General features: G+C 34.1%; 1 long non-coding RNA gene across 1 annotated transcript; it reads left to right on the plus strand.

Annotated features, from left to right (window-relative positions):
- The first annotated feature begins 2,727 nt into the window (after positions 1 to 2,727).
- On the plus strand, positions 2,728 to 7,774 carry LOC116561584. The gene is made up of 3 exons (XR_004273504.1): positions 2,728 to 2,913; positions 4,421 to 4,520; positions 7,736 to 7,774. It is a non-coding gene; the product is annotated as an uncharacterized LOC116561584 (long non-coding RNA).
- The last annotated feature ends 5,099 nt before the right edge of the window (positions 7,775 to 12,873 follow it).

A 12,873-nucleotide genomic window follows, 5' to 3' on the forward strand; every position in this document is an offset into this window, starting at 1 on the left:
ACCATCATTCTCAGCAAATTGACAGAAGAGCAGAAGATCAAACACCACATGTTCTCACTCATAGGCGGGTGTTGAACAATGAGAACACATGGACACAGGGAGGGGAGCACGACACACTGGGGTCAGTTGGGGGGAAATAGGGGAGGGACGGTTGGGGGTGGGGAGCTGGGGAGAGATAGCAAGGGGAGAGATGCCAGATGTAGGTGATGGGGAGGAAGGCACCAATCACACTGCCACGTGTGTACCTATGCAACAATCTTGCATGTTCTTCACATGTACCCCAAAACCTAAAATGCAATAAAATAAATAAATGGAAAAAAAAAGATTTTGGAAATGTTGCTTATGAAAAATGTTTCTAAGTTAATACTGGTTTAAAAAAATTCAATCTCTGTCTGTACAACAGTTTGTTTTCACATTTGCCATCCTTATCTAAAAGATTTTTAGAGAAAACAATAGATAGTCATGTATTCAACAAATATTTGTTGCGTGCCTGTTTTGTGCTATGAACTGCTTTATGTGCTGAAAATTCAGCAGTAAACAGGTTAAGCCAGGTCCTTGCTTTCATGAAGCTTATGTTCTAGTAAAAGGAAATAGACAAACAAAAGAGCACACAGATAAATGAACAAGATAATTTTTAAAGGTGACAGTGCTGTGAAGACAATGAAAGAGAGGTGATATGTAAGGACTGGGGGAATCTATTTTAGATTAGTTAGTCAGGAGAGATCACTATGGAGGTGATTTGAGCACTGAATAACTCCTAGAAGCTGGCTGTGCAAAGCCTGAGGTAGAGAATTCCAAATAGTGAGCAAAGCCAGCGCAAAGGCCCAACATGGGGAATGAGTTGGTACAGACCTGGAGAAGAAGGAAGCTGGTATGGCTTGAGGGTAGTTCTAGGAGCTCCTGTGATATGAAATGAGATCAGAGAGATTAGAAATGGCAAGAATCTCATTTTAGGTCATATTAAAGAGTTTGTGTTTTTTCAAAATGTAATGGAAATCCACTGAAAGGTCAATAACAAAGAGCCAGTTTCATAGTACTCTCACAAAAGTTGGAATATTAAAATACAAAAATCTAGTGATTACTTTTTAAGATGTCAGGATTAAGAAGTTTGACCAACAAAATGATATAATCTGATGTATGTATTGATCACACTCTGCTGGAGACATTTTCCTACTTCAAGAAAAGTGTAGAAAATTTATCTGGATATAAGTCCCTTTACCCACTCTTCTTTATATTATTGTTGTTCAAATATTTCCTTCACATAAGTTGAGAACCATATCAGACAATCTAATTTTTGCTCCAACTGTCTTAATATAATTTAGAAAACTCAGAAGGAGATAGTTTGTTTTAGTTATCCGTATTTTGGTTCTTTTCATAGTTATTTCTTCATTCTTAATGTTACAATTTCCTTCTTAATTCATTTCATTTATGTTTCAAGAACATTCTTTTAGAGTAGGTCTGTTGATGACAAATTGTCTTAGTTTTCCTTCATCTGAAGATGTCTTGATTTTATCTTCATTCCTAAAGAAAAAATGCTGGTCTAAACTTCAGGACTTTTTGCTGGGTGTAAACTTCAAGATTAACTGTTTTTTTAGCATTTCAAAAACGTTATGTCCCTTCTTTCTAGCTTCCATAGTTTAGGATGCTAAACTTACTGTCATTCAAATAATTACTCCTCTGTAAGTAATGCATCATTTCTTCCACTGTTTTGAAGGTTTTTTTTTCTTTCTTTTTCTTTAGTTTATTGGGGATGGATGATGATATATCTTTGTCTGGATTTCTTTGGGTTTATCCTGTTGTGGTTCACTTAGCTTCCTGAATATATAAGTTTATGACTTTCACCAAATTTGAAAAGTCTTAGCCATTATTTCATCGAATACTTTTTCAGCTACACACTTTATCCACTCCACAGTGGGATGCAAGTTAGACCTTTTGTTATTGTCCCTCAGCTTCCTGATATTTGTTTATTTCTCTTCAGTCTACTTTCTCTCTGTATTTTGGATTCAGTAATTTCTATTATTTCATCCTTAAAGTTACTGATTCCTTTCTCTGTATATTTATCTCACTGCTGAGTCAACCAATGAGTTTTAAAATTTTGATTACTATATTTTTTAGTTTAAAACTAAAAAATATAGTAATCACTTTTCTTGGCATTTTCTATTTATTTGCTGAGATTTTTCTATGTTTTTCATTTGTTTTAATTTGTATGCAATAATTAATTGAAGCATTTTTATGATAGTTGCTTTAAAAATCAACTATCATAATTACAGCATTTGTATCATCTTAGCATTGCCATCAGTTGATTGTCTTTTCTCATCCCAGTTGAGATTTCCTTTGTTTTAGGCTTAGTGAGTGATTTGCAATTGTATCCTGGAAATTTCAGCATTATATTTCTGAGGTTCTGAATGTTACTGACTCTTCTTTAATTCATAGAAAATCACTGTCCTCAAGTGTAACGTGCAGGTTCAATTGGGAGTGGATAGTTAGCTCCCTGCTTGAGATCTGCTGTCCCCACTCTGGTGAAAACAAAGTATTACTTCTCCTCACCTTGCTCTGCCTCATTGTGGACGGTGGGGATGAAAACTTTGCCTCTTTTTGGTTTCTACTGACACTTTCCTGGTGAAAACAAAGCTTGCACTGCCTCATTGCTTCCTGCTGAGTGTGAAAGTTCTGCTCCCTGTTGAGTCCTGCTGACACTGGCAGGAATGGGGAGAAGTGAGGTGCCAACTAATCCTGCTAGTTTCACCACATTGCTGCTGTATAGAGCAGGAGTTCAGCTCCCCACTGAGCCTGCTATCATCAGAGAAGTGATTTCTGTTTTCAAAAGATCACTCTGATGCTGTGTTGCGTATGGATTGTCTTGGGACAAGCAATAATGCAGGAAAATACAGGGAGAGGCGGCTGTCAGTCAAGGTGAAAGACTGGTTTCCATGTAGATCCACTTTAAACTTCTAGGAAACTAAATGCAATAATTGCAATTTTTCAAATAAGATTCATGTCATGATGCCTTTTATGATGGAGAGCATATTTATTTGTATTTAGATGGACATAATTATTTGGTTTGAAGTTTATGTAGTTTAAAGTTATTTTCCATGCTAGAATTAAGGCGTGTCCATTGTTTTTCTGGGAACAGACTAAAATCGGTGAATTAACATGTTCTGGGCTCATTCATGGTTACATCAGATTTCACTTACATAAAATTTACCAGAAGCAAATAAAAATATTATAAAAGAAAATAGAATGACAATTAAAAGTTTGGGTTTTGGAATCCGGCAGACTTGGATATAAGTCCCAGCTTCCTGATTTATAAATATGTGACTTCAGAATATATATTTAACCTCTTTAAATCTCACATTCCGCACCTGTTAAATGGGTTTGAAAATACTCATTTATCGTAGAGTGTTGTGAAGGTTAAGGTATATAGCAAAAGGCTGTATTGTTATATTTCATTCTTGGAAGGCACTATAGAATAATTTTTTTTCTGCTGAGGACACTTTTATGTCTCATGATTTAAACAATTTCCTCAAAGGCAAGAAAGATTATCCAAATCTCTAGTGCATTTGGGTAAGAAGCCACACAGTTCATATATGTGTAAATAAACAAATAGAAGGCACCTGATGATTTTATATTGCACTGTTGAAACTTGTAGAATTTTTGGAGAAATTAAGTGCATGAATTTTTTTTTTTTACTAACTTCAGTGGCATTGATGCTCAAAGAATGGTGAATAGAACTAAAGGCAAACAACCAACTTAAGCTAAGCTGGTCTTGGTTACACAAGAACCTGGGAGTTAATGTCTACTACTAGAATAATTCTAATTAGGCCTATTATTTCTAAAAACCAGAAAACCTTTCTGTGTCTCTGTCTCTGAGATTGCAGTGAGGGCAGTTATTAGTTTTCTGTTTGCCACACTTGACCAGAAAGCCAATGTCATGGGTTCATTTGTGTGCTGATCTTCTGCTTGCCTGTTGATAAATGGAGTTTAAAGAGGATGAATTTGATTCTCTTTCTCTTACTTGACTAAAAATAACAAATATTTGATAAATTCATACTATAAGCAAGGCAGTTTAAAAGCATCCTTTAGGATAGTGAGTTACCACATAACAGTCCCTGAGATAGACCCTTTGACAATCTCTTCAAAATCTATTCCCTGCCTCTTAACATCGTCCAGATGTTCATCTGCCTCCAGGTAGTCATGTGCTTAGGAAAGGCTGGTTCTGCCCTTTTTTTGGTCAAGAAGAGGTTTTTATTTTGTCTAGCCAATTTTATGCCCCCCTTTCTTTGCCAGTGATGGCTTAGACATCAGTCTGTGAGACAATTTTAGTTACTAAGTAGCCTGCTGCTAGGTTCCTGGGAAGGGTTTATTTATACTTAAAAGGAGGAATGAAAAATGAATGTCCTCCTCCTTCTTCTGGACATAGTCCTGTTCAGATGTGATGCTCACAACTGTTGCAACCATCCTGTAGGCATGGGAGGAGAAGGTCCAAGGACAGCCCAGAGTCTTCTGATGGTGGAGCAGAGGTGAGCTACTCTCTGAACTAACCCAACATCACAGTTAGGTTTCCTGTATTTTTTAAGTACATCTTCTTATTGTGTAAGCCAGCTGAGTCAAGATTTCCGCTGACTTCTAGTTAGAGGTAAACTGAGAAAATCTCCACATTCAAAATGCATTAATAAACTACAGATGGAATGCAAGCAAGGTGAAAATATAATTCCTTAGTGTACTATTTGAAAAGTACCATGAGGGGAAATTGAACTCAAGAAATACTTCAGGGTTTTCTGCTAAAATGATATCTGTTGCCTCTGTCTAAATTCAGGGTTTTTTCTCCCGATCCTTCATTGTACCCTATTGACACTTTACCTATACCATTTACATTATCACCTGTAGTATAGTGGCATATGATTGTTTTAATTTTCTAGCATATAATCTTGAAGGCCTATATTTTTGCTGATTATACAAGTGTGTACTATTATACAAACAGGAATTGAGGAAGCATTTTGTTGAATGAATGAATAAATAGATAAATATTATACAGGATTATAGAACTTCAGAAGGAGGTGAGGCCAGACTTATCCAGGTGAAGAGATCTTATTCTACTTTATAAATATAGCTGAGTTGAATTGGAAAGGCATTGCAGAAATATTTGAAATGTACCTTGAAAGATTTGTGAGGTTTGAGTAAGGAAAAAGAGCCTGGGGAGGGTGTTCTGGGGGAAAATAAACAGACAAAAGGAATATCTAAAGCAAAGTTATAAAATTGTCTAGTTTTTCCAGGGGTCGAGGTAAAACTGGAAAAGTAGTTCAGAGTCAAACTGGAAAGATCTCAAATGCCAGAATGAAGAGCTTGTCATTACCCTCTAAGAGTTATAGAAGAACTAAAAATTGAAATAGAAGTATTAAGTTATACAAAAGTGATGTTTTATAGAAATATTGATCTAAAATTTCTCTTTGCCTACCCTTTGTCATATGAATCTAAGGGCCTCTCTATAAATTTTATTTATGACTGGGTACCTTCTAGTTGCATATATCAAGCCATACCATGAAGGGGCACATTTTCTGAATATATAGTGTTGCTGATGAACATATGTGATCATTGAATACAATAGAACAGAATTCAGGTAAGCATATTCTCTATGACCCTTCTCCTCTGCTTTGCTTATTTTTTTCCTTCTTCAGATCTCTAGTCATTCCAGGCCACTCTTTACTGTTCTTTCTGAATGAGTGAAGATATGACCCTCTGCAGTGTAAATAGAGCTAGCATTGCCACCAGACACTTGTAGCTCAACATTGGGCATGGAGATATTTAACATTAATGGAATGCTAATGGAAGAAAGAGAAGAAATTTCAGAAAACTAAAAACAGTGGCAATATCATAGAAGATATGGGCAGTGAGAATTTTTAGCATTGCTACCAAGTTTAATATGGAATTTTGGAAAAAAATCAGGACTGTGTGGAGAGTGTATCAAATGTGGACTTTTGCACAGTATAGGTCTTGTGGCACTGTGTGATATTAAAGCATGTTAAGTGATGGCTGATAGGCTAAGCAATGTATTCTGGTTACAAGCCCAAGAATACCTAGGCATAGTCCCAAGAGAAGTTTGTAATCAAATGCAGCTTGCAGAGTGAGTTTCAAATCTTACATGATTTTCATAATGAATGTTTTGGATTATCACAATATGTTTTCCTATGCTCATTTTCATCTAGATGGAGGGGGGATTTCAAGAATCCATGCCTTATACTTTTTATTTCAGTTCCTTAAGGTACTCAGAATTTCCTTGCCAGAAGGATCCATGTAAAAATTAGAATCCATCTTGAAATTCAACTAAAGACTGCATCCCTAAGTTGTTTCAAAAAATTGAGAGCTGAACATATTGTAATCCTCAGAGCTGTCCCTAGACAGACAATATTGCAGAAGTTTTTGCCCATGTGTCTTTGTTTTGCAAATGAATATGCAACATTACATTAGAGCAACAAAAAAATTAATCTTGGAATCGAAGAACCTAACAAATGTTGAATTGAAAAACAAGTTAGTTAACCTTAGAGGAAAAGAAAAGAAACATTTAGTAATTTATTAATGCCTCAAATTTTGTAGTGATTTTTCCATTGACAGTCAGGGAAAGGGGAAGGAAATAGAGACTGTGCATAGAATTAAATGCTATTTTAAATGAGTATCTACTGTTGTTCCTGTAAATACCATATAATAAAGCTAAATTATTCAGATATTACTTAGAAATGTATTCTTATAAAAAGCACCAGGCACATAGCCAATCTCATTTCAAAACAAGAAGGCAGAAAATAAAATGAAATTGCACTATTTACAGAAACCATGGCTTAGAACACCTCTCATGACCAGAATTGTTAGAATTCTAGTATAAAAACTGGTGGAATTATTCTTTACACTCCCATGGAAATATTACTATGAAAATACCTTCCTTTTTCATGTTGTATTGTGGATAATCTGGAACATTTTAATTTTTTTAGTGAATCTATTTTTTTTTTCTCTTTAACATAAAACAGAATCTAGTCTTCTTCTTAATCATCAAAAATACATTGTCTACCCTTGGTTTAAATGCTAAAAAGACATAACTGAATTTTCTATGAAGTTTAAGACTAATGGTGTTTGAAGATATTTAAAAATCAAAGTAAAACTTTTCTACTTTATAATGTACTTTAAAGTGTTCTCACTAACCGTTTCTATTTGGATGGCATTATTGAGAAAGAGATCTGTTAAAAAATAGTTCTTTCTAAGAAATATCAAAATGGAACATGGTTGATAAATTACTAGCTTTGCCTTCATAGTCTTGGAAAAGAAAATTGTTTGCATTCTGCCTTGTGACCTGCTGGCTGTTGGTAGAAATTGTTGGATTAAGAAATTACCTATATCATTTTCCATACACCATAAATGAGGTCAAATGGCTTTAAGGTTTGTCTCTTGCCCCCTTCTTTTTATTGCCTTTTCACTAATCTAATTTCTCTCATTGCCAGCCTCTTTTAATTATATTACTAATGGTTATGACATTTTGGTCAATGAAGTGTGCTCCTGAAATTTATTCTCTTGTATAATAGATATTTCCTCTATAATTCATTCAACTTTCTAAAGTGATTTGACCATAATCCATCACAAATGAGAAAACTGGCACACAGAGAGGTTCAGTGTTGTAGTCCTATATCTTTAATGACCAAGATATAACCAGAATTTAGTTCTCTCACTTTTTTTCTTTTATTTTTTGAGACAGGGGGTCTTGCTCTATTCCTGAGGCTGGAGTTCAGTGGTGCAATCTCGACTCTGCAGCTTTTATCTCCCAGGCTCAAGTGATCCTTCCATTTCAGTCTCCCTGGTAGCTGGGATTATAGGTATGTGGCACCCTGCTCAGCTAATTTTTAAAAATTTTTGTTGAGATGGGGTATCACTATATTTCTCAGGCTAATTCTCTCCTTTTTTTTTTTTTTTAACCTGGCTCTTTTTCCTTGGTGCTGCTCAGTCTTCAATCAAATGAAGTAAATGGATTTTGCTGGAACACAGTTCTTGTGAGAGGATGTCTTACATTCAGCTCTATGTAAGATGACCAGCATGACCAGCATGTTCACTCTTCGCTCTTTTCCTTTCTTTCCCACTACTCTGTGAGGCAAAACAGCATTTACTGTGGCACTGATGACATATCCTGAAGATTGGGTTTGAGGCTATTGTTCCAAGGCCTGAAAAAAACCTACCATTGTAGAAATCCTTTCAACTTTTAACAATAATTTTATTCTGAGTAATCAAATTCTGAGTTAAAGTTGGTAGAGAATTTTAAAGAGTAGAGAGCTGGCAGGTTATATTGTTTTAAATATAGTACTTATATATCTGATATATACATAGATAGCCTCAAGAATTGCCTGTCTCCAAATCATGTACATTATTATTGCTTATTATAGATTTAATGCAAATGTGTTTAATAAAATTTTTTTTGGTATTTATCTAAATTTGAAATATTAAACAGCTTTAGAATATTTTCATTTTCATCTATTCTATTGGTTGTTATGGAAATAAATCTAAGTTAAGATGAACAAACACAAGATATGTTATTTAATTCCCATTATAAACATTACTTGAAAGTTTAAAACTTTCTCATGTAACACCTATTAGCTTTTTGGGATTTCCTGAGGTGTACGTGTAAGTCTATTCATATCTACTGGGCTTATGACTCAAAGAGAAGTCAAATAAGGAAGAAGCTCCAAAAATAAGTATGTGTTAGTGGAGGGTAACACATACTATCCTAACTTTGTTTCTTCTGCATAATATGCTGACTTTTCAGTATTTTTTCATTTTTTTTTAATTTTGATAGCCTAATTTTTTCAGTTTTGACTCATGTATACATACATGGTCCTTTGTATGCATGAGAATGATTATTAATTCTGTAGCTCTTAAATTTAAATATGTTTTTCTTTTAAAAATAAAGTTCATCCTCAGTTTTTATTTATTAAGTATATCTAGTAATTTTATTTACAAAACTTTTACTTAAAAATTTTTATTAAACTAATTTTAATTTTCAGGAATTTAAGCTTTGTTGTATTTGAGAGCTTACTCTTATATAAAGAGTAGAAGATCATCTGAAACCAATTATCTATAGTGCTTATAGGACCAATCCTTCATTCTGCTGCTTATATTTCTTTCTTAGCTGGCTAAAATGCTAGAGATCTCTGGTGAATTGCCTTTATGAATAAAATTGTGGCTTGATCTTTCTATCTATTACCTATATATCTTATGAGGAACCTGTAAATGCTGGACATTAATTGAGTCATTAAAATAGTCTGTTTCTAATGGGGTTTTTATCTTTCTAACTTTAATCTAAATTCACAGAAAACATTTTGGAAAAAGTACAAATTTCACTTGGTCTGAAAATAGCATGCTGTTGGCCAAAATTTTCTACTTTTATTATCTGACAAATTATTTGGGGGATAGAAAACTGATTTCTCTTTAAGTTCTTTATCTATATATCTTTGAATGCCAAACTGAATTTCCTGCATAGTCTACCTATCTTACTATATCATAATTCTCAGCAGCTGGCCTTTTCCATTAGCATGTAATTACTTTGTCCCCTTGTCGTGGTCCTTGTTCAGAGTGGAAGTAATTTTTGCTCCAAATAGGACATCCATGATTATGAATTGAGAGAGTTAGATGTTGCAATAGCAGTAGAGTTTACTTTTCATTTCAAAAATGAAATAGAAAGTTTTATCAAATCTTACAGTAGATTATAATGTTCTTTAATTATTAAAAAACTTATTTTTATTGACCTATTAATTATTTTCAACTGAATTTTCAAATTTATCAGTTCAGTTATTTATATTATATACTTGTTACCTTTTGCTTTTTTCTTCATATATAAAATGGAATTTAAATATCAGGAGCCATATGTTTTCCATCTTAAAATGCAATTAGGAACTGAGAAACATAAAGGATGTGATTATTTTGTAAGTATTGGTAGATGACCAAATATTATAATGTTAATTTCTGACATGAAATACAGGAACTATAACAAAATAATCAGAAAATAGAAGAACAGATGAGAAAGAAGAAAAATTTTAAAAGAAAGAATAAAAGAAACATTATAACCATGAAACAAGAACAGGGTACTATAAAAATAGACATAAAGCCAAAAAAATAAAACAGCTGGAAATTTAAAATTTAATGAGATAAAAATATGTAAAGAGAGAGTTGGAAGAAGTTGAGAAAATCTTTCAGAAAGTAGAGCAAAAATGTCAACAACATTGAAAACAGGAGAGAAAAATGAGAAATTTATGGGACCAGTCTAGTAGGTCCAATACCTAAAAAATGGAAATTCTATTAAAAAATTGAAAAATGAGAAGTAAAACTTTAATTATTTTCTTGGAGTAAACCAATATTTTTCAGATTGAAATGATTCCTGAGGTTTTATATAAATGTTGGATTCACTGCACACCAAGACATAGCATCACAAAATTTCATAACCAAGGATTCAAAGGGAAAAATAGTATATATAATTTCAGGGAGAAGAAAGAAACAAAGCGGATCTACTGAAAGTGATCAGTATAACTCTGGACTTTTCAAGGCAACATTGAAAGCTAAAAGTCAATGAAGAACTATCTTCAAAAATTTTCTAAAGAAAAAGAATGTCCTATTAAGTCTACTTAGCCAAGTGTCAATCATGGGACACTCAAGAGTATTTTCAACCATTCATATTCTCAAATAGCACATTTCTTTACCTAATAAGATATTGAAGAATGTGTTCCACCAATCAAAGGAATTAAACAAGAATAATGAACACATGAGATTTGGGGAGCAGGAGATCCAGCACAGAAAAGCAATCAAGGGAAGACCCCAAACTAAGAAATGTGCACTACTCGTATAAGGAAATCAGTTCTGAAAGATAAATCTAAAGGTTCCTGGGAAAAATCTTGTTTAAGCAGATGAAATTGATAGAATGCCTGACATATCTAAAGAGGAGATTTAGTAATTGATAAAGTGTTTGGAGCTGAATTAGTGATAAGTGTAAAAAGAACCAAGCAAACGAATAAAACAATGTATATGCAATACCTAGGGAAAACCACAGAAATATGCAATAACTAGAGAAAACTATGGGAAGGGAAAATGGATTGTATTCATCTGTTCTTACACTGCTATAAAGAATACTACCTGAGGCTGGGTAAATAAAGGAAAGAGGTTTAATTGACTCACAGTCCTGCAGGCTTAATATGAACCATGGCTAGGAGGCCTCAGGAAACTTAGAATCATGGCGGAAGGGGAGAGGGAAGTAGGCACCTTCCTCAAAGGTGGCAGGAGAAAGTATATGTGAGAATGAGGAAGTGCCACACTTTAAAACCATCAGCTCTCGTGAGAACCCACTCACTATCATGAGAACAGCATGGGGAAAACTGCCACAATGATCCAATTACCACCCACAGGTTTCCTTCATCCACTTGTGGGGATTATGGGGATTACAATTGGAGATGATATTTGAGTGGGACACAGAGCCAAACCATATCACTGATTATAGTCTATTACACAGCTCAGCTTAAAAAAAGAATTTGCTGTTGTGATAATATATACTCCAAAAATTAATCTAAAGAAGTTACAATGTAACTTCAGTGGAATATGGTGGAATTGCTCTAAATATTCAGGGGTGGAGGTTTGAGAGGAGAGAATGCTAAATGCTTGTGATCTGCAGTGGAAGTATATAAACAATACTTAAAACTGGGAACTCAGACTCAACAAGAAGCAAAAAGATTATGTTCTTTAGAAACATGTTAAGTTAGGCCAAAATAATCAGGTAAAAAGCATAAATAAAAGAATGTGATTAAAGACATGGTGATATATACCAACATAATTGGCTAAAAGATAAAAATTGTTGCTACAAAGAGGGGAAAATTTGAAAGTAGAGGTGGGAATTTAGTAATTTTCAAAACAACATTTCTGAGCAGGGTACAGTGGCTCACCCCTGTTATCCCAGCACTTTGGGAGGTGAGGCAGATGGATCACCTAAGTTCAGGAGTTTGAGACCAGCGTGGCCAACAATGTGAAACCCCCTCTCTACTTAATACAAAAAAATTAGCCCAGCATGGTGGCACATGCCTGTAATCTCAGCTACTTGGGAGGCTGAGGGAGGAGAATTGCTTGAACCAAGGAAGCAGAGGTTGCAGCAAGCCAAGATTGCATCATTGCACTCCAGCCTTGGCAACAAGAGCAAAACTTCATCTCAAAAACAAAAAATCATACTATTTGGCACTTTTAAACTCTTTTGAATTAAATATTTTATAAAATTTAAACTAATAAAAAATAGAAATACAGAAACTAATCAAGACAAAAATCCCAATGACCAAATCACATAAAACGTAATATTTTTAACATTTTTTTTTATTATACTAGAGACAAGGTCTCACTGTGTCACCAAGCCTGGTCTTGAACTTCTGTCCTTTTGAGAACCTTCCAACTTGGCCTCCCCAAGTGTTGAGGTTACAGGCATCAGCCATCAAGCTCAGCCTGGAAGATATTTTAAAAGCTCATGGTTAAACCTAAGAAAGGTAAGTGGATATACATGAATCTCTCAGCCACTTGAAAAATTTAACATAGTGCTTATCTGTGTTATAAAAAGGCTTTGTTTTGAAGTCAACTTGGGCATATTTGAATGTGGATAACAGGTATTTTATTTATTTTTTTTTTCTTATTTACTACCAATAGGTACTACAAAATAAACATGTGTTCTTGTAAGCCACCTTGAATTTTTTTGGGAACAAATTGAGGTGTAAATGAATAGTACTGATATAAGACCTATTAAGATTTCAAAACTTGCAAGTATAAAACAAATGGAAGAGAATGAGATGTCTGGTACCAACAACTATAATAGGGATTTAGGAAATG

Source organism: Sapajus apella, unplaced genomic scaffold, assembly GCF_009761245.1.
Source record: "Sapajus apella isolate SASKATOON/1434 unplaced genomic scaffold, GSC_monkey_1.0 scaffold1, whole genome shotgun sequence".
Taxonomy (NCBI): Eukaryota; Metazoa; Chordata; class Mammalia; order Primates; family Cebidae; genus Sapajus; species Sapajus apella.